We start from the raw sequence: 18,425 nt of genomic DNA on the forward strand, positions 1-18,425 counted from the left end.
CCTGGCCCGTGCCGGCCCCTCCCCACGCTCCCTTGTCTTTCATGTCACGTTGGAGAAGTTTCCTGAACTCCTGGTGACACTGCTGTCAGGGCCCGACTTACCAGGAGAACATGAATAATTAAAAGCTTTAGCTGAGGCTTGTTCAGATTTAAGCTGTATTAGTGTTGCCAACTGTCCTGACCCATTTAATATTCACGCCATTCTTGGCTCCTTTAAAGAGAGGGGAGTTTGCTACCTGATTTAAATTGTGCCTGTCAGTTTCGATTAAAGATCAGGTTGACCACAGTTGCGGGGAAATTAAATGAACATTCTCTTAAGCAATATCACAGAATTTAATGTAGCAATTAATATCTATCGCAAGGCGCTGCCTGCACGAGCTGCTTGAAATGTGATCTAGGGCTTAGGGGGGCGAGGCCAGCAGTGCCCCAAAGTCTCAGAGGCTCCAGAAATGGGCCCACGGATGGATCTGACCTTTACCCAGCCTCTTCCTCCAAGGGGAGCAGAAAACACAGGTCTCAGCTAGATCACACGTCTTCCGTCCAGTTCACGTATGGGGATAGTGACGCAGGGGGCGTCAGAGGCGTGGTCAGGTCAGTTTTAATTTGTCACAGAAATGGTGCATCAGCCCCACCCTGCCCTCCCTGGAAGGAAAACGTGCAGAAGTGCCGGGAGAGTCTCTGAGGGCTTTGGGAAGTGAGATCATTTCAAGCTAAGATGGGCAGGCGGGGTGGGGGGGAGGGAAGAGGGGAGTGGGGCGGGGCAAGGGGGGAGTTCAGGTGTGGCTGACTCTGATTGGCTAATGCGCCTGCCTGGAGCGGCCCCCTGACCTTGTGCCGCAATCCCCTGGTTGGGTCTGCGTGGCCCTGGTGAGGATGGAGTGTGGGAGTACGTGCCGCACGCAGAAAGGTGGCACTGAGCAGGCACAACTCTGCCTGAGCCTCGGTTTCGTCACCTGGAGGATGGAGAGACTGACCCACACCTGGGAGGGCCGGTGTGAGGGCTCACGGGCTGGTGGAGGCAAACTGCAGGCTCATGGGCAGCAGTGGGGAGCACAGGCTGGGGTGCCGGGCAGGCTGGGCTTACCTTCCTGCTCTGCCACTTCGAAGGGGCATAGCTTTGGGCAAAGGAAGTTCTCTGCCTCAGTTTCCCCATATCCAAAAAGCAGATAATAACAGTACCTTACTTCATAAAGTTAAATGAATTAATACATGTAGAACATCAGAATAGGGCCTGGTCTATGAGTTTATATGAATTTTTGCTGTTATTAATGTGATGGTAAAGACTTAATAAACAGATGGAATGGGGATTTATTGTTAATTTTACATGACAATGCTTATATAACACTGTACAAGAATAAGGCTTTGTTTGTTTTCTTCTTTTCTCTTTTTCATTTCATCTGATTCATACAAAAATATAGATAAATATATATATATCAAGTAAGTTTATGAAAATAGTAAAATAAACACCAACTTAAGAATTAGAACATTCCAAAACCACTGAAACACTGATGTGCTCTTCCCTCATTTCAATCTCCTGCCTCCTGCCAAAGGGCATATTGTTCTGAATTTGGTGTTTATCATTCTCTTGTTTTCTTTGAAAATGTTAAGTCTGGGTATTTCTTGTAAAAAAACTGAAAGAGTACTTTTCTGCAAACTTTTTCACTCAACTTTATGTAAGATTTCTCCAAGTTGTTTGTATAGTTACAGTTCATTCCTTTTCAGAGCTGTATAGTACTCCATGGTGTTCATTCCATGCACAGCTTGTTTATCCAAGTTTTGGAACATTCTTGCTTGTGTCTCCAGGGGCATCTGGCAAGTGTTTTTCATAGCCTGTATTAAGGAAGAAATTACTGGGCCGGAGGGTAAGACGGCATTGTCTTCCTAATGACTTTATCAGACTCCTGGATGTATTTCTCAAATCATCATGAAATCAGATGGGCTTCGTCATGCCCTGCAGGGACGAGGATGGGGGATGGGCACATGCCCTCTCAGGGCTCTGGGATTCTGTAGCAGCAAAGCCAATCCTTTGCCTGTCTCTTATTTCTTCCCCTTTCCCACCCAAGTACCGCATGGGGTTCTCCAGCACATAAACACTCTTGGGGGTGAACAAAGTAAGGCCCTGGGCTGTTGCTGAGTTAGCAGTCTTAGCCTCCACTGAGAGCTAGAAAGGAAAAAGCAACATTAGAGGAGAAATGGAACGACTGCTGATGCCTTTAGAATGAGAACTCTGGTCAATTTATTTAAACTGTGGCTCAGCGTCCACATTTGTTAATTGGTAAAATAACAATAACAATAATTGTCATGAGGATTAAATGAGCCAATACATGCACAGTGCCTGCGTATAGTGGCTATGATTTTAGTACACACACAGATACACAGACATACATATAGGCACCAGAATACCCACAGACACACACACACACACACACACACACACAGACACACACACACACACACACAGAAATGTCTTCCATTCATTCAGCTCATTTAATCTTTTAACAACCTTAAAGCAAGGGATCACTGTACCCATTTCAGAGATATGGAAAATAAGGCCACAGTCAGTACTTGATAATTCAAATCACGTTTCTCTGATGTTAATCTCCAAGCCTCCTGGCCCTTCTGCATGGCAAACGCTCATTTGCAAACATCATACATATAGCACCTCACTCAATTCATGCAACCGCATTTTTCTGAGTGCCTCATATGTGGCGTAAGGTTTGGGGCTGTCAAAGTCTATATCTCAAGTGACCATCACAATGGTGGAAGGGAGTGATTATTTTTTTTCCCACTTCACAGGTGAGGAAACCATGTTTTGAAGAGATGGAATGACTTGCCCCAATTTAACCATTCAGTCCATGTACCATTGGGATTCAACTCCATCTTATGTTCTGGAATCCACTTGGTCCTAAGGTATCCCTTACACTGGACACAGGGGACAGGTAAGGGTCAACACATACAGCAGGTGTGTGCACTTCCCCCATCCTGGCCTGCTTTCATGCTCAGGTGGATGCATGAAGGGGTGACTGAGAAACGTGGACCCCTGACATTGGCCTCTGGGGCATCACTTAATTCGCTGTGCTGACTCCTATCTGAGCAGTGGTGGGAAGGCAGAAGGGGTGGTCTTTGGAGTATAAAGGGCAGGGCTTTGTCTGGGTGTCGCCAGTGCAGGCTGGGGAAGAAAATGTCCTGCTTGGTCTGTGCAGGACATCTTCCCAGAATATGGACAAATTGATGGTTGAGGGCCACCGTGGCCTATGCTAAGAAAGTTTCAGATCCCCTTTTTCACTCCCTGGGACTGATTCCAGAGCCCCAAGTAGTTCTGAGATAGAAATTCAGTTTCTTTCCATTTACATGTGTCCATGGGAGACGATGGCCCTGGCCAGCTGACCCCGGGGTTCTGCTCTGCTTGACAGTTCTATTTCTCACTGCAAAGTGAGAAATAGGCAACTGTGAGAATCCTTGAGCAGTGGTTCTGGAACTTCATGGAGAGTAAGAATCATTTGATTGCTTGCTAAAGTTGTGAATTCCTGCGCCCTACCCAGGTTTCAGGTATTCTGAGGCGAGGCCAAGAATGTGCAGAACTAGCAAGGATCTTGGTCTTGATTTTCCAAGTATGGTCTGTGCTGGTAGTCACAGATCATACTTGGAGAAACCCTGACTGTGTGTGAAACTGCTATAGTCAGGCTTGGTGAGGATCTGCTGCATTGATAAATATAGTCTTAACAAAACAAAGGTTAGTTTTTACCCATATCACAGTCTAATGTGGGTTAGGCAGCAACCCTGGAGCTTTCCTCCTGGGGGTGATCCAGGGATCTGACTTCTTTCTTCGTGCAAAGCTGCCATCCCCAACACATGGCCTCCAAGAGCACTGATGAAGGGGAAGAGAGAGCAGGGATAATCAATCACTCCCCTGGGAAGGTTTATGGTCAGTTCTAGAAGCAATGTATATCAATTTTGCCCACAGTCCAGAGGCCAGAACCTAGGCACATGGCCCAAACCTAATTGCAAAGGAGACTGGGGAATTTAGTCCTCAGTGTGTCCAGGAAGAGGTAAAGGAAATGGGCTTTGATAAGACATACAGCATTGTCTCTGTCACAGAGCTTGACACATTCTGGATGTATTAATAATACCAAATTTCTGTACCCAGCAGACATAGGATAAGTTTCTTGGCCATGGCTGCTCCCAGGAGTTCCTGCCAGTCTTTCAGCCTGTCTTGAAAGAAGGTTCATTTTTGTTTAGGTTAGATGCAATTCACACATGGTCACAATTCATCCATCCTGTCCATAGGGCGAAGGATGAACCTATTGGATTCGTCTTTGATTGCATGCAGCACTGGTTGAAAAGAGTGCTTTGGAAGCCACAGTTAGGCTCAGTGAGATAAGTTTTGTGGTCAAATAGTGATGTCTACATGGGGTGGGAGGGGCACGTGGTGGCATGTGTGCCACTCACTTGCCATCCTTGTCATGCCCATTATTAGGACTGAGCCTAATTAGGACTAATTATTAGGACTCTGTACAGCCCATTCTACTTCTACAAGTCCAAGTCTGTCCTACTGGAGGAAGTGTTAAGAATGGGTTAGGAGTGGCTTCTGGCATGTAATAAAAGCTTGGGAAATGTTAGCTATTTTTGCAGTCCTCTGTCCATCTTGGTTGGCTTCTCTGAACTCAAACTAGTATATCTGCATCTCTCTCATGGGGAGGTTCCCCATAGCTAAATCCCACTGTGAAGATGTGGGCTCATCAACATAGAATAGAACAAGACTGTCACTTCCCTCTTTCTATACACTTTAGCTTTATTAATACAGCCAGAGTCGACATTAGATTTTTGGTGACACATCACAGTAGAGATGCACATTGATCTAACTATTGTTCAAACCCCATAAATTTGCCTGCTACATATTGCAACCAAGCCCTGTGTCTCAGCCTCTATGCCTTTGTTTAGGTTTTCTTTACATCAGAGTAGGATTTTGCATTTGCTCTTGTTTTGTTTCATCTTGTTCAATTCACTTTCTAGATTGTCAAGATCCCCTTTCTTTTCTGCCATGAATGCTTCTTTGTCTGCTCTTGAATTGCCTTTTCACAGCCAGTACGAAGACTGGGTTGGTTTACAAAGGAATCTAAGCTGGAGAATAATAACAATCCTGTATCCAGCACTTGCTATGGATCTGGTATTGAGGGCCTTGCAAACGTTATCTCATTTGAGCTTTATTACACTACCATGAGCTACGTGGAGAGACCAACCTCACTCACAAGGTCTGATAGGTCGAGAATGACAGGGCTGGGACTTGAGCTAATGTCTTTCTGGTGCCAGAGTTAATGCCCCTAACTTCTGTGCCATACTGCTAGAGTAGAAAGAAGACCGCAGCAGTATCTGCTGCCATGCTTAGGATTCTTAGTTGCAGGCAGAATCTACTGGTTTAAATAGGGGTTTACCGTAGGGATCAGGCAGCTCACAGAATTTCTGGAAAGGTCAGGAAATTATGCTTGGATGCTGCACAGCCAAGAGAAACGGTCTGCACTAAAATCACACTATTCTGGTGAAGCTCTATGGCCACCATCTCCTACCACTCAGCAGCTATGACTAGGGACTTCACAGTATATAGACTCTTTGTCAGAATCTCTAGGAGACCCCATAGCTGCTGCCTCCTGTGACTCACTTCTACCATCCACATCTCATCCAGTTCGGCTGCTTGGTGGCACCTAGGCCCCATTCAAATTCTAGTTAGAAAAGGGTGTCAGAGAAGTGTAGCTTTTAGCTTTCCATTTTCTATTGTACAGGAAGGCACGTTAGAAGGGTGAGAATATAGTATCTTCCATACTTGGGCAATCCCGTCCTCCTGTGCTTTGAATTACTCAGCACACATGCCACTTCTTCAGTGAAACCTGCCATAATCCCTCAAGCTGATTTACTATGCCCTTCTATGAACATCTAGAATCCTTTATAGGCACTTCTGCTGAAAACCACTACACTGTATTCTATTTACATGTCTCTATCCCCCTGAGCATTCCTCAAGGCCAGAATCATATGCTTTTTACCTATATCTGTAATACCCAGCACAGGATTTAGCATATAGTAGGCACCAACTGGCTCAGGTTGAAAGCACAGATAAGTATTTAGGTGTGTGAAAAGACTTCATCCTATATTAGCTATTTCCAGAAATGTGTGTTTTGCATGAAGGAGTGTGGGATGCTGCTGTTCTCTGAGCATGAAGACAGCAGTGAGAATTGGTCCCTCTCCTCAGGAATGTGCTCATTCCTTATTGTACTCAGGGTACTGTCTGACTCCCTGGGAACACTGGACCAAAGTAGGGGTCATCAGCTGGTGTTACAGAATCTTAGCACACTCTGCTGATCTCATGATGCACAAGAGTGTCCAGGCAACATGACATCTCAGGACCAGGCCATAGGAGTGAACTTCATTAAAAGTAGAATTGTTAGGATGCCTTCCACATTGTTCCCTCGTTTGTAGTTTCCTGCCAGGTCAGGGTCCTCCTATTGCCATGACTACCTGCATCCCGTGCTAGGCAATGGAAAACATTGGCCCAGGAAGCATCTGATGTTTGCCTCCAGGAGTCTCACCCGGTGGTCTTATCTTCCTCTTGGGGGTCTTTGCTATGCACGGGTATCTATACAGGCTCTTGGTTGTAAGTTGCAGAAACCCAGCTTCAACAACGCAGCCAAATAGGGGAATTTCTTAGGAGGCTCATGTGACTATTGGAAGGAGTATAACTTGGCTTTGGGGAGAACTGGAACTAGGTTCCTCTCTCTCATCCTCCATCTCTCTCCCTTTGTCTTGCTCATCTTTATGTGTCAGCATCACTCCCTCAGACCAACTTGCTCCATATGTCATAGGCTGTCAGCATTTTTCATGTCTTGCACCTGACAGCTTAACCACCCTGGAGAACCAGCCCCTCTTTCCTCAGTTCCAGGTCCAAAATTCTCAAAGAAGGACCAGGCATGAATTGCTTGTCCATGATTAGTCTGTGACTAGCCAGTGTCACCGAGGGGAAGCAATATGATTGGTAGCCTCACCAAAGCACATCATACCTCAAAAAGTTAAACACAGAGTTACCATAAGACTCTAACAATTACACTCCTAGGTATATACCAAGAGAAATGAAAACATATGTCCATGAAGAAACTTATACATGCATCTTCCTATCAGCATTATTCAAAATCACTAAAAGGAGGAAGTAAAATAACCCAAACGCCCATCAGCGGATTAGTAGATAAACAAACTTTCGTATAAGTAGAGAATGGAATGTTATTCAGCCCCAAAAAGGAACCAAGTTCTGATAGATGTGATAACATGGGTGACCCTTAGAAACACTATACTACGTGAAAAAAGATAGACACAAAAGGTCATACGTTGTGTGACTTCTTTTATGTGAAATCCAGAATAGGCAGATTCATAGAGACAGAAAGCAGATGAGTGGCTGCAAAAGATTAGGGGTTGGAGAAAATCAGGAGGGGCTACTTAAAGGGCCAGGGGTGTCCTTCTGATGAAATGACATGTTTTGAAACTAGAGAGAGCTGGTGGATGCACAATGCTGTGAGTGCACCAAATGCCATGGAATTGTTCACTTTAAAATGGCTAATTGTATGTTAGGTGGATTTCACCTCAATTTAAAAAAAGCGCATTGCTGGAGTGAGAAGAGGAGCTGTTATAGCAAAAAAAGGGGCAGTTGCTCCAGAAAACAGGTTGGGTGCTGGGCAGACAATACATTAAATGCCTGCCGTTCAATCAGTGCTCGGCCAGGCCCAGGTACCAGGTGCTTCCAGCCAGTCCTCTGGGACCAAATTTACTGCTTGGGTTCATAAATATCCTCTTGAGTGCCCCCAAAGGGAGAGCAAATGCCAAGACAGTCCTTCATGGCAAGTAGTGGGAAGGCAATTAATTCCCATTTTGATCCAACCTAGACATAAAAGGAGCTTATAAAGCAGAACAAAATAATATGTTTTTTCTCATGTTCAATTGGTAGTGGCTGGAGCACTGGCTTGAGAGGGTGAATCTACATCCAGTTTAGCCAGGACAAGGGCCACAGTCAATTAATGATGTCTGCTGCAGGCAACTGGTGGGATTTGTGAATATCCACCGCCCTCCCCCCCACAAATGCTTTGTGATAGAAGGGACTGAAGGATGAGCTCCAGACACAGGCCAGAACATGTGGGAGGTGGCCATTGCCAACTTTTGCCCTCTTGAGAAAGTCGCTGAGTGCACATCTGGCTGCAGCCCCTTTCAAGGATTTCTCTTTTACATCCTTCTCTACACCATCAATGGGCATGTCCCAGGAAGAATCGCAGCATCCTGTTTGCATATGGGATTTTAGGCTCCTCATTGTTTAAGTCAGCCAATTACATCCCAACTGCATTGCGAAGGGAACTTGCCGTCCTGTAAATGACACTGAGATGGCTTAGGGCTCGAGCTTTGAGGACAGCCTTAAGGGACGATTAAGGGATGGTTCTCACTCGTCTGCCCTAATTCTCTTACTGTCCCAGTGTGGGGGGCTAACACCCATGAAACCAGAGCTCTTGCCCAGATGCACAAAAGCCCAACTGCACTTGTACTGTGTGTTCCAGAATAACTAGAGTTGTTGTAGTAACACCTTGCTACTGGCACAGCCGCTAAAATAGAAGCCCCGATTCAGGGCTTCCCTTTTAATCAGTTAAAAATAGTTCTGAGTGTTTGATTAGATAGTTTCATGAAATTGAAGAGAGCCGGGCACTGAGTGAGCTAACACCGTGGCCTCTCGGTCATTCATTCAGTTCTCAGAGCAGTGATGGCAGCTGCTGGTGTGCTAGGGCCCAGAGCTGGCTCAGAGGAGCCGATGACAAAGACGAGCCACAGGAGAGGTGATCTCTGGCCTGCCCTGTGCTTTGTGGGCTCAGGGCTCAAACATTGGTCACTTAGGATCAGAGCCAACAGGAAGGCAGATATTGTATCCAATGACCCAAGTGGCTCATGAGTCAATGACTTGTGAAAGTGGTTTTGAGGTCACACTAGAGATTTTCCCTTTGGGGCTCTTCAGTAACTACAGGTCTACCAAGACACCACAATTTTCCTGGATGCCAGCATCCAGCCTGATCAAGAAAGAGTGCTGTGGTTGATGGTGTGTCTACCCAGGCACTGGATGGGGGCATGGTGACTGTGCCATCAGCTGAGCGTCCAGCTCCCTAGTCCTGAGCTCTTTGGGACCTCTCACCGCCTGTCTGTGTCCTCCTGCTGGGGGAGTCAGGGCCCCTGAAATTTGGAGATCTCTAGCTGTTTTCCTGTCTCAGATGGAGGGAAGAACTGTCATACCCTCGGGCTCTGTAGGACAGTCCGCTCAGAGGAATCTGCTGGATTTCTGCATATTCTTACCCTCTTGCTCTCTCCCTCTGAATTTGCTCCACCCAGCCCTTGACAAATACGGATGCCCACCCCCTCCCCGAGTAACAGGCTTTCCCCACCTCCCAGGCTGAGACTTCTTAGGGGGCAGACCAGAGACATCACACCCCACTCTGTAGGCTTGCTAAGCCTTCCTCTCAGGCAGCGGGCACAGGGGAAGCCATGATGTGGTAGCTGGAGCACCTTGCACGAAGCCTGGACCTAAAGGGACATAGATTCAACAGGAGGTTTCCAGGTCCTATATACCAGGGGCTGTGGAGTCTGGTTGATCTGTGTGCGAATCCTGCGATTTTCATTCAGTGGCCAGAAAGCCTCATAAGGTCATGAGCTCCCTGTCATTGGAAGTTTGCAAGAAGCCCTGGCAAATGGTTTCTTGGGAATTTCTTGGCAAAAAGCCAAGTAATCTTATTGCCTCATGTATTAAAGGGTCAGAAGAGAGCTGACCCCACGTGGTTGGGTGTGGATTAAATGAACTGTGTTCAGTGTACTCCAGGTTCCTCTGGTCTCTGCAGATGCTGCTGCCTCCTTCCCTCCAACCCAGTTGTATGGCTCCCATCTTGGTGAGTTTGCGCCAACTTGGCAGGATTCTCTCAGGCCTCCTTTCCTCCAGCTGCTCAGGCTCTCCCTCCTCCAGGCCTCATCCTTTACCCATTGTTTTTCTTCCTCCCAGTCAGTCTCCAGCCCACTTCCAATTTGCATTTACAATCAACCTCATCTACATAGAACACCCACTAGTTGGCTCGTGGATGACAGGACCAGGTGCTACTAGGACATGGGCCTCTGGGAAGGGACTCTGCAGCTCACTCATTCCTAGCTTGGGGTGACTAATTTTCTTTAAGGCAAAGCTCAGTGATTTGTTGATATTTATGTTAAAAAGACCTGGGGGGCAGAGAAGACCACAAGCTTCATGTAAGCCATGGGAATGATGTGGCTGTGATGCTGCATCAATCGAGGGGCCGGTGTCCAGAATGAGGGAATTGGTGGCCTGCTTGGTCCCTGGCCCTGCCTGGGGCCCTGATGCTACACTCTGAAATGTGCTGAGGGAGAAGCACCAAGCTCAGTGCTTCGGGCCCTCTGAGTCCTGTCTGCCATTTCCCAGCTGCTGACTCTGGGCAAGTCACTGAATTCCTCCGAGCCTCAGTTGTAAAGTGAGGATGATGCTAGTACCAACTCATGGTGGTTGGGAGGATAAGACCAATTAATGTGCATTGAACAACTGGCACAGAGTCAAAGCTGAAGCATGAGCTGCTATCGCTAGGATTTGGGGCTTGTCACTGTATTATCCCACCCAGTTGCTGTGAGGCAGCTGAGAGCAGGAGCCGGAGAGGGGAGGGAGAAAGAGGCAGCAGGGGCTGATGGCTGCCTCTCCTATTACCTAGTGCAGCCTCCTGAAGGCACAGGAAGACTCCCCGTCTTCATCCAGGGGTCTGACATGTGTAATAACACATTTTACCAAATCTGGATGCGAAATTTATTGTTGACTGTGAACAGGGCTGGCTGCAGGCTCGGCCTCCAGCAGACACCTGCAAGAGGCGGCCACTTGCATCCCAGCCCCCGCTCTCCTCCCTCCTGCCCCTGCCTGCCCAATCTGGGGCTGGCCAGGGTTGGCTGGGGGCCGGGCTGGACAGGGCTGAGCGCTGTTGCCCCTGGTGACCTGTTTCTGGTAACACTATCAGGGAACTGCTGAGAAGTGCCAAGGACAGTCTGGGCTGCGAGTGGAGTAAACCCTGGGCCCTCTGGGGCCCTGGGCAGGTGTGGGTGGGACAGCCAACTCAGGCAGGAGGCAGCCGCAGCCTTTGTGCCCGCAATCAGGCAGGAAAGCTGCAGCAAGGACTAGCCCAGGATGACACAACCTCAAGGAGAAAGCACCTTGAGGACCTCCTCCCTGCTCCTTGTGGTCAGCAGATGACCTTGCTTTTTACTTCCCTGAGAAAACACAAGTCATTAGAAGGGAACCTCCACAACCTCCCATCCCCACCTCTCAGATCTCCCTGCCTTGTGCCCACACCATCTGCCCTCTCTCACAAGGCTATGGGGGAACTGCCCAGCCCTCCACATGCCCGCTGGATTTCATCCCCTTGAACTTACTCACGGACAGTTCCCTGCAATTATTCTCAGCATCATCACCTTTCCCCATGAAGCCTGGACGATTCCACCGTAAACACACGCAGTAATTATATATCCCATCTTTCTCTAAAAACCCTCTCTTGACTTCATTTTCCCCTGTGGTTCCAGCTCATTTCTCTGCTCCCCTTTGCAGTAAAAGTCCTAGAGAAAGTGGGCAGTGCTTATTGCCTCTGTACCGTCTCCCTCCTTTCCTCTTTTGAACCAAATAATGGGTGAGCAGCAAGTGGAGGGCCGCCCAGCCTTTCCTCTCCAGGCTTATAGCCCGTCTTGCCTCTTCTCCTACCCCCAAGGAGCTTGGCAGCCCCCTCCCTTGTCCTTCATGAGGGCCACCTGACAACAGCCGGACCTGCCCACTGCCCCTCCCCTGGCGACCTGCTGGCTTCCCCAGCTACTTGGCTCCTCCATTTTTCCATCTTTTCTTGGCAGTCATGGGCAACTGCTGGTTTTGTCTTGAACAAGTCAGGCTTTTTTTAATATACCCTCTGCCTTTGCACACACAGGTCTCTCTGAAGCTCCTTTTCTATGTTTTATCCTGCATACGCCTATTCTTCCTCCAACTCAAGTGGCATCTCCTTCAGGACTGCTTCCACGAAGCACCAAGTTAAGCAGCGGATCGCCCGAGCGGTTGCCTGGGACACCTAGTTTAAAAGAGGCACTAAAACACCGTTGGAAATGTACAGACCTGGAGGAGATTTTGTTTAGCAGAGCTCCTCTCAGCAAGGTCCTCGAGGAATCCTGTCACAAGCATCGGGGGGACTGTGAATCGGTGGGGGCTGAGACCCGCCAGGGGAAAAGAGAATAGGAGGGTCTGCTACTTTGGGGGATTTTGTTTTGGGAGGGGGCTGTCAATGTGGGACCAGTGCTGAATTGCTCAGGGTATAGAAGACAGGCAGAGCAGAGGCAGATAAATAATAATGGTTTAAATAGGAGCCAATTATAATTTTTTCCGGAGGTCCCCATCTGGTTCTGTTCGTCCCCCCCCCCCCGCCCCATGCTGCACTCTATCCTGGCAACACTGCCCTGCACAGCCGCCTCTGTCTGCACACCTCTCTCCCCAACGAAACTGTGCTACTTGGAGGTCAGATTCTCATTTTATCTTTTTATTTTTTTGCATGCTGCATGCTGGGGTAACATTTCATTATTTTTCCATGTGAATATCCATTATTGCAGCACCATTTGTTGAAAAAAAATATATATATATAATGCATTTTTGTTTGTTTTGCTTGTTTGTTTTTTGGCAAGTACATGGACTGGGAATTGAACCCAGGTTCCCTACATGGGAGAATTCTACCACTGAATTACCCTGTGCCCCCTCATTTTATCTATTTTTACAGCCCGAGCGTAGAAGACTGGCATGCAGTAGGTGCTTAATAAAAGCTTGTTGGTAAGATGGCTGGATTTCCCCCCTTTCTGCCTGATCTTCTGATCTCACGCGCACGTGGGCTGATTTATTCCCCTGACTGAGACCTGAGGGCTGGGTCCAGCCTTCAGTGTGTGGATTACAGCCTGCAGGGGCACGCGTCAGCTCACGTGGACGTTGCAGGAGGGTCCGTGGAGCCGAGAGGATGCACGCAGCGCAGACTCAGTACACGCGGTGTCCTCCCCACCCGGCCCTTCCATCTTCCTGAGAGAAAGCGGCTGCAGTAGCAGTTCTCAGAAGGCCTTCTCACTCTGAGAGGAGCTGTGGGAGTCATGGAGGGCCCCTGGGATTTGGAGACAAGAGCTGACTCGTCCCTACACACTCCAGTGCCCCCATCTCTAAACTGGAGGACAGTGGCGAGGATTCGACAACCCAAGATGTGAACAGGCTTGGGAAGGAAGCCTCAGGGGCTGCGTCCATGGAAGGGATTGCGGACAGATGTGGCTCCATGCAATCAGCACTTGTAGTGTCCCGGCAGCCTCCCTCTTTCTTGAAACTGAACCCTGACCCACACCCCGAAAGTCCCATTCATTCAACGCTTTTATTGACTGTGTCAGGCACCGGGGCAACTGTTGGACAAAATTGAACCAAACTGAATATAGCTCCAGCCCTCCGGAGCTAAGGGTCTAGGTGGATACTGATGGTTAATCACATTTGTTGAAACTTATATGTCAGGCACTGCCTTAGGGGTTCTTATAGTGAACCCATCACTCCACCCCCACAAAACCCTTGTGAAGTAGGCCCTAGAGCTGTGTCCTTTTTCAGAAGGGTAAACAGAGGGGCAGAGAGATGGAGTCACTTGCCCAGCCAGGAAACCGTGGAGCAGAATTAGAATCCAGGCAGTTTGGTGTCAGAGCTCGAGCATCCCCGTTAAGCGATCCCTTTGCTGGTCCCAGCTTCACACCAAGCTGCCAGTGACTGAGGGGCTTGTGGCATCAGCACAGAGCTCAGAACCCCCGGCCCCCAGCCCCAAAGAGAGGCCGATCGTGCAGGCTCTGAGTGAGGAGGGGTCAGCGTGGGCCAGCGCAGACCTCTCTGCGGGGTCTCCTGCGGGTGAATCTGCCCAGGGCGCTGAGTGAGAGGACCGAGGATGCCCTTCAGATGCCCCCACGGGTGGAGCAGCCCCCACCCTGCCACCCACGCTAGTTCCCTTTGTTCTGGCTCCCGAGTCACCGGGTGACAGCTGGTTCCTCCTTCCCGAGGAAGCTGGCTTTGAGTCAGCAACCCTGGGTCCCCTTGGAGGTGCTGAGAGGAAGGTCTAGGTAAACCGTGCCACTCTGGGGCCAGAGTCTGCCGGACTGGAAGCCTAGAAAAGGATTTCAGGGCAAACACTTCCCAGGTGCAGCCTTTCCACTGCAGCGAGAGAAAATCTCCCAGAGATGGTGGGACAGGAGAGCGTGCAGTTCTCACTGTCGTCTCCTACAAGCCCTTCCGCAGAGAAGCTGGTGTTGGGCTTCAATATGTGTGTGTGTGAGTGTGTGTGTGTGTAGAGGATAGTGCATTTGTGTGTGCAGGCCCATGTGTGGTATGTGTGGGGGGTTAGTTGTTTGGAGGCATGTATCCCTGACTCTGTGTGCATGCGCCACTGTGGATATGCTGATTGGATTGTTGATTGTGGAATAACAAACCGAAGCATTTATCATGACCCTCACATCTTTGGGTTGTCTGGGGTTGGCTGATAGAGGCTGGAGTAGTAGCTTTGTTCTCATTTTCCCGTGGGACCAGCTGGCTAGCCTAGGTATTTTCTTTTCATGGGGGTAGCATAAGGGCAAGAGAGCAAATGGAAACACAGGAGGACTCTTCAGGACTAGGCTTGGGACTGACACTGCATCACACCTGCCTCATTCTATTGACCAAAGCAAGTCATGTCAACAAATGCAAAATAAAGGGGCAGGGAAATATATTCGTCCCCTCAGGGGGAAGCACTGCAAAGTCACGTTGCAAAGGAAAAGAATACAGGGAGAGATGAGGAATTGGGGCCAGTATTGTGTTCTGCTTTTGATAGTGCAAAGATGTTTGCATATGCAAAATAAGCGTGTTTGTGTTTGTGCCTGCAAGTGTGTACATGTACGTGTGCATAAATGTCCTTTCATATGTATGCAAATTAATGCAAAACTGCAAATATGCATGAGAATGTTCAATCTGAGCATGCACTTGTGTTTCTGTGCATGTCTGCATATGAGCATTCCTCAGGCACAAACACATGGCGCCCAGGAGGCCACACTGGAGGGTGGATGGGTGCACTCTGTGAAGTGTGTATGTCTTAAACTGTTACAGAGAAACCTTGGGACTCACTCCTCCAGTGAGTCTCGCGCCATCTGCATGTGCTGAGGTAGGTCTTGCTCAGTTAGTGGCCCTGAGAAAATTCACTGGTCAGTTGTCTTGTAGTCTATTATTACCTAGATGCCTGTGTGTTCCAAGCGATTGTTTTTAAATTGCTTCATTAGTCTGTCTTGGAAGACCCACTCCTGCTCCACTTGACTGGCTCAGACTCACTGGGGCAGAGCTGGTGGGAGCTGGGCAGGAAGCTGGCTTGCCGATGCACCTCCTAATGCAGAAGGAGGCACTCCCATAGAGAGACAAGGAGGGGTGGCCCTGCCCACCCAACAGAAGAGACAGCACTGCCGAGTGGGAAAGCATGCAGTCTAGAGTAAGAGGGATCGGGTTTCAAGTCCAGAGTCTTGCCATTTACAAACTGTGTGACCTCACGTAAGCTCCTTGAGCCTCCCTTTCCCCTCCTGCAAAATGGGGGTCACTGTCTCAGTTGTGTAGGGTGGGTGGAAAGATGGAAGGATGGAAGGGGATGATGCATGTGGCAAGCACCTGGCACGGTACCTGGCCCACCTGGGAATGGGCATTCCCTTCCCCCTTCTTCCACAAAGAACTTCCCATTCCAGGGCCAGGGCTGAGCGATTGGGTGGGTGGCATTGGTGGGTCCCAGGAGATTCCGGGAAACTTTCCTTGAAGACTTGCATCTAACCAGCCCTGCCTTTCCCAAGAACACCCCTGCAGACAAAGCTCAGGATACTGGAGCAAATCCCTGCTCCCCACTCGCTGCCCTGGAACCTTGGGCTGACTGCTCATTCTTCTCTGTAGGCTGGGAGAAAGGGGTTCCCAACTAAAGGGTGCATTTTCTACATGGTCGAAGCACTTCCCTTCAACTACTGAAACGCCATTCTACTCCCTGGGATGGAAATCAGCCCGAAATGTCTTACTCTCTTTGCTTGCCCCCTTGACTGGAAGATCTGAAGATCAGCTCCCTCTCAATGACTCAGGGGCATGAGGGTTGGCAGAAGGCAGCCGCGTGCTCCTGAGTTGAGTTGTTCCTTCCTCTCATTACTGTTGCTTCTCTGGCACTTGGGCTGCTACAGAGACCTGCTCTGAGCCCATCTGAGCTAGAGAATGGTCAGCAAACTTTTTCTGTAAAGGATCAGAGAGTAAATGTGTTCACCTTGGGGTGGGGGGCACGTACCGTTTCTGGGCATGTTCTTCGTTTTTGTGTTTTTTGGTGGTTGTGCTTTGGTTTGGTTTTCAGGGCCCTTTACAAATGTAAAACACATTTTTAACTTAAGAGCTACACAAAAACAGGCTGCGGGCTGAATTTGGCCCATGGGCCCTGGTTTGCCAAGCCCTGGGAAAACAGATAAATCCACCAGTTAGAAATATGTGCTAAGTAAATGCTATCAAGTCCATGAGTGAAATACCTCAAGGCTTGGCATCAGTAATTTCAGGCACTTAGGGGCATCTTCCCCTCAGACCAGTGAGAGGCTATGTTTCCAAGGCCTCCAGGACCCCGGGCTTTTCATTATTGTAGTGTGATTATTGACAATAACAAACATTCATTCAGGACTGATTATATGTGAGGGACTGTGGAGAGGGGTCCCCATAACTCATCTTATTTATTTCTCAAACAGCCTTATGGGGTAGAATTTCTCATGCCCATTTCATCCAGGGGGTCTGAGCCTACACGCCGACTTGGGGCACCTGACTCCAAAGCCATCAACACAGAGAGGGCCCCTGTCTGAATATAAAGAAGAGAAACCAAGAAAGAGAACGTGGAAAGAGGATGGAGGGGAGAAAAAGGCAGAAAAAACTTAAGACACTTCTCTAGCCCAATTCCTGTATTATAAAATTAACTAGCTAGCAGAGTGGGGATTTTTGGAAAGTGTTTTACTGTTTTTGCAAAATGTAATACATATTCATTATGATGAAAATCAGCCATAGGACCTGTACCAAGAAGAAAGTAAAAATCACCCAAAACCCACCCTCCTTCCCGGAGACAACCATGGCTAATGTTTTGGTGAACATTCTCCAGAAACCTCTGTCTGACTGTAAACACATATGTACACAGTTTTTGTTTTTTTTTTAATGAGTGCAGACTCCACATGCTGTTGCATAAAAGGCTTTTTTTTTTCTCCCAACAATATGTTGTGGACATCTTTCCATGTCAATAAACATAGATCTACAGCTTCGTGTCAAATGGCTGCATACTATTCTATTGCATGCATGAGTAGATTTTTTTTAATGCAAAAGAGAGAGAGAAAGGGAGAGAGTGTGTGTGTGTGTGTGTGTGTGTGTGTGTGTCTGTGCTCAGATGGCAGCCCTGGGATCTGTGTTTGGACCACCATGGCTGCCAGGGCCAGGGTCACTGGACTTACTCCACTAGGGACCAAGTCATTCCAGGGCAGGCTCCGGAGAGCAGTTCTGAACCAGGTTGTTGATGAGAATCAGTGGCCCCCAACTGTCTCCACAGAAAGGGACTGCCATCCTCAAGAACCCAGCAAGCATCTCCCCCCAGCAAGCCCTGATGCCCTCAAGCTGGCCCTTGGCCACCTGCCCTTTCCGAGATCTGCAGGAAGGTGGGCTCTTGTTCTGTCAACTCCTCTTTCTGGAGCCATTTCCCTCTCTCCGGAGCCATTTCCCTCTCTCCCAAGCTCCTGATATTGATTCAAGGAGTCATCCTGGGCTCTTCCTGTCTCTATTACCCCATTACCCAGCCCCTTCTTAGCAAAGAGGTCCCTCTCAGGTCAGAGCCCAAGCTGGGCTTATCCCACACCCCATTCCCCTAAGCAACTTTACTTCCCCAAGTAGCCTCAGCCTGATGAGCCCCTGGCCAGCTTTTGGGCTCTAGCAGCAACCTTGTAAGGTCTAAGGGTAGACTGTCAATGCTCTTCCCAGCAGTTTTCATGCCTTCTATCTCTCGTTCTTCCTTCCACCCCACAGGTTACTTACTCTCTCCCTCCCAGGCAGCATTCCTTCTTCTTTCTCCTAATGTTGCTGACCCAAAGGCTACCTCCTAGCATTCTTTCTACTTACTTCCTCTGAGCCATATCTTCCAGGTTTCTGCTACAATAATGCTGCATAACAAATACCCCCCCTCCCGAATCTCAGTGGTCTTTAAAAATAAATATTCATTTCACACTCACGAATCTGCAGATTGGCTGTGGTTTGGTTGATCTCAGCTGGCCTTAGCTGGACTACGCTGGACTCCA

General features: G+C 48.6%; 1 long non-coding RNA gene across 1 annotated transcript; it reads left to right on the forward strand.

The window, feature by feature from the left end:
- The first annotated feature begins 636 nt into the window (after window positions 1-636).
- LOC143663700 (uncharacterized) lies at window positions 637-12,493 on the forward strand. The gene is made up of 3 exons (XR_013166126.1): window positions 637-693; window positions 2,796-2,938; window positions 12,014-12,493. It is a non-coding gene; the product is annotated as an uncharacterized LOC143663700 (long non-coding RNA).
- The last annotated feature ends 5,932 nt before the right edge of the window (window positions 12,494-18,425 follow it).

The sequence above is a fragment of the Tamandua tetradactyla genome, chromosome 2 (assembly GCF_023851605.1).
Source record: "Tamandua tetradactyla isolate mTamTet1 chromosome 2, mTamTet1.pri, whole genome shotgun sequence".
Lineage (NCBI taxonomy): Eukaryota > Metazoa > Chordata > Mammalia > Pilosa > Myrmecophagidae > Tamandua > Tamandua tetradactyla.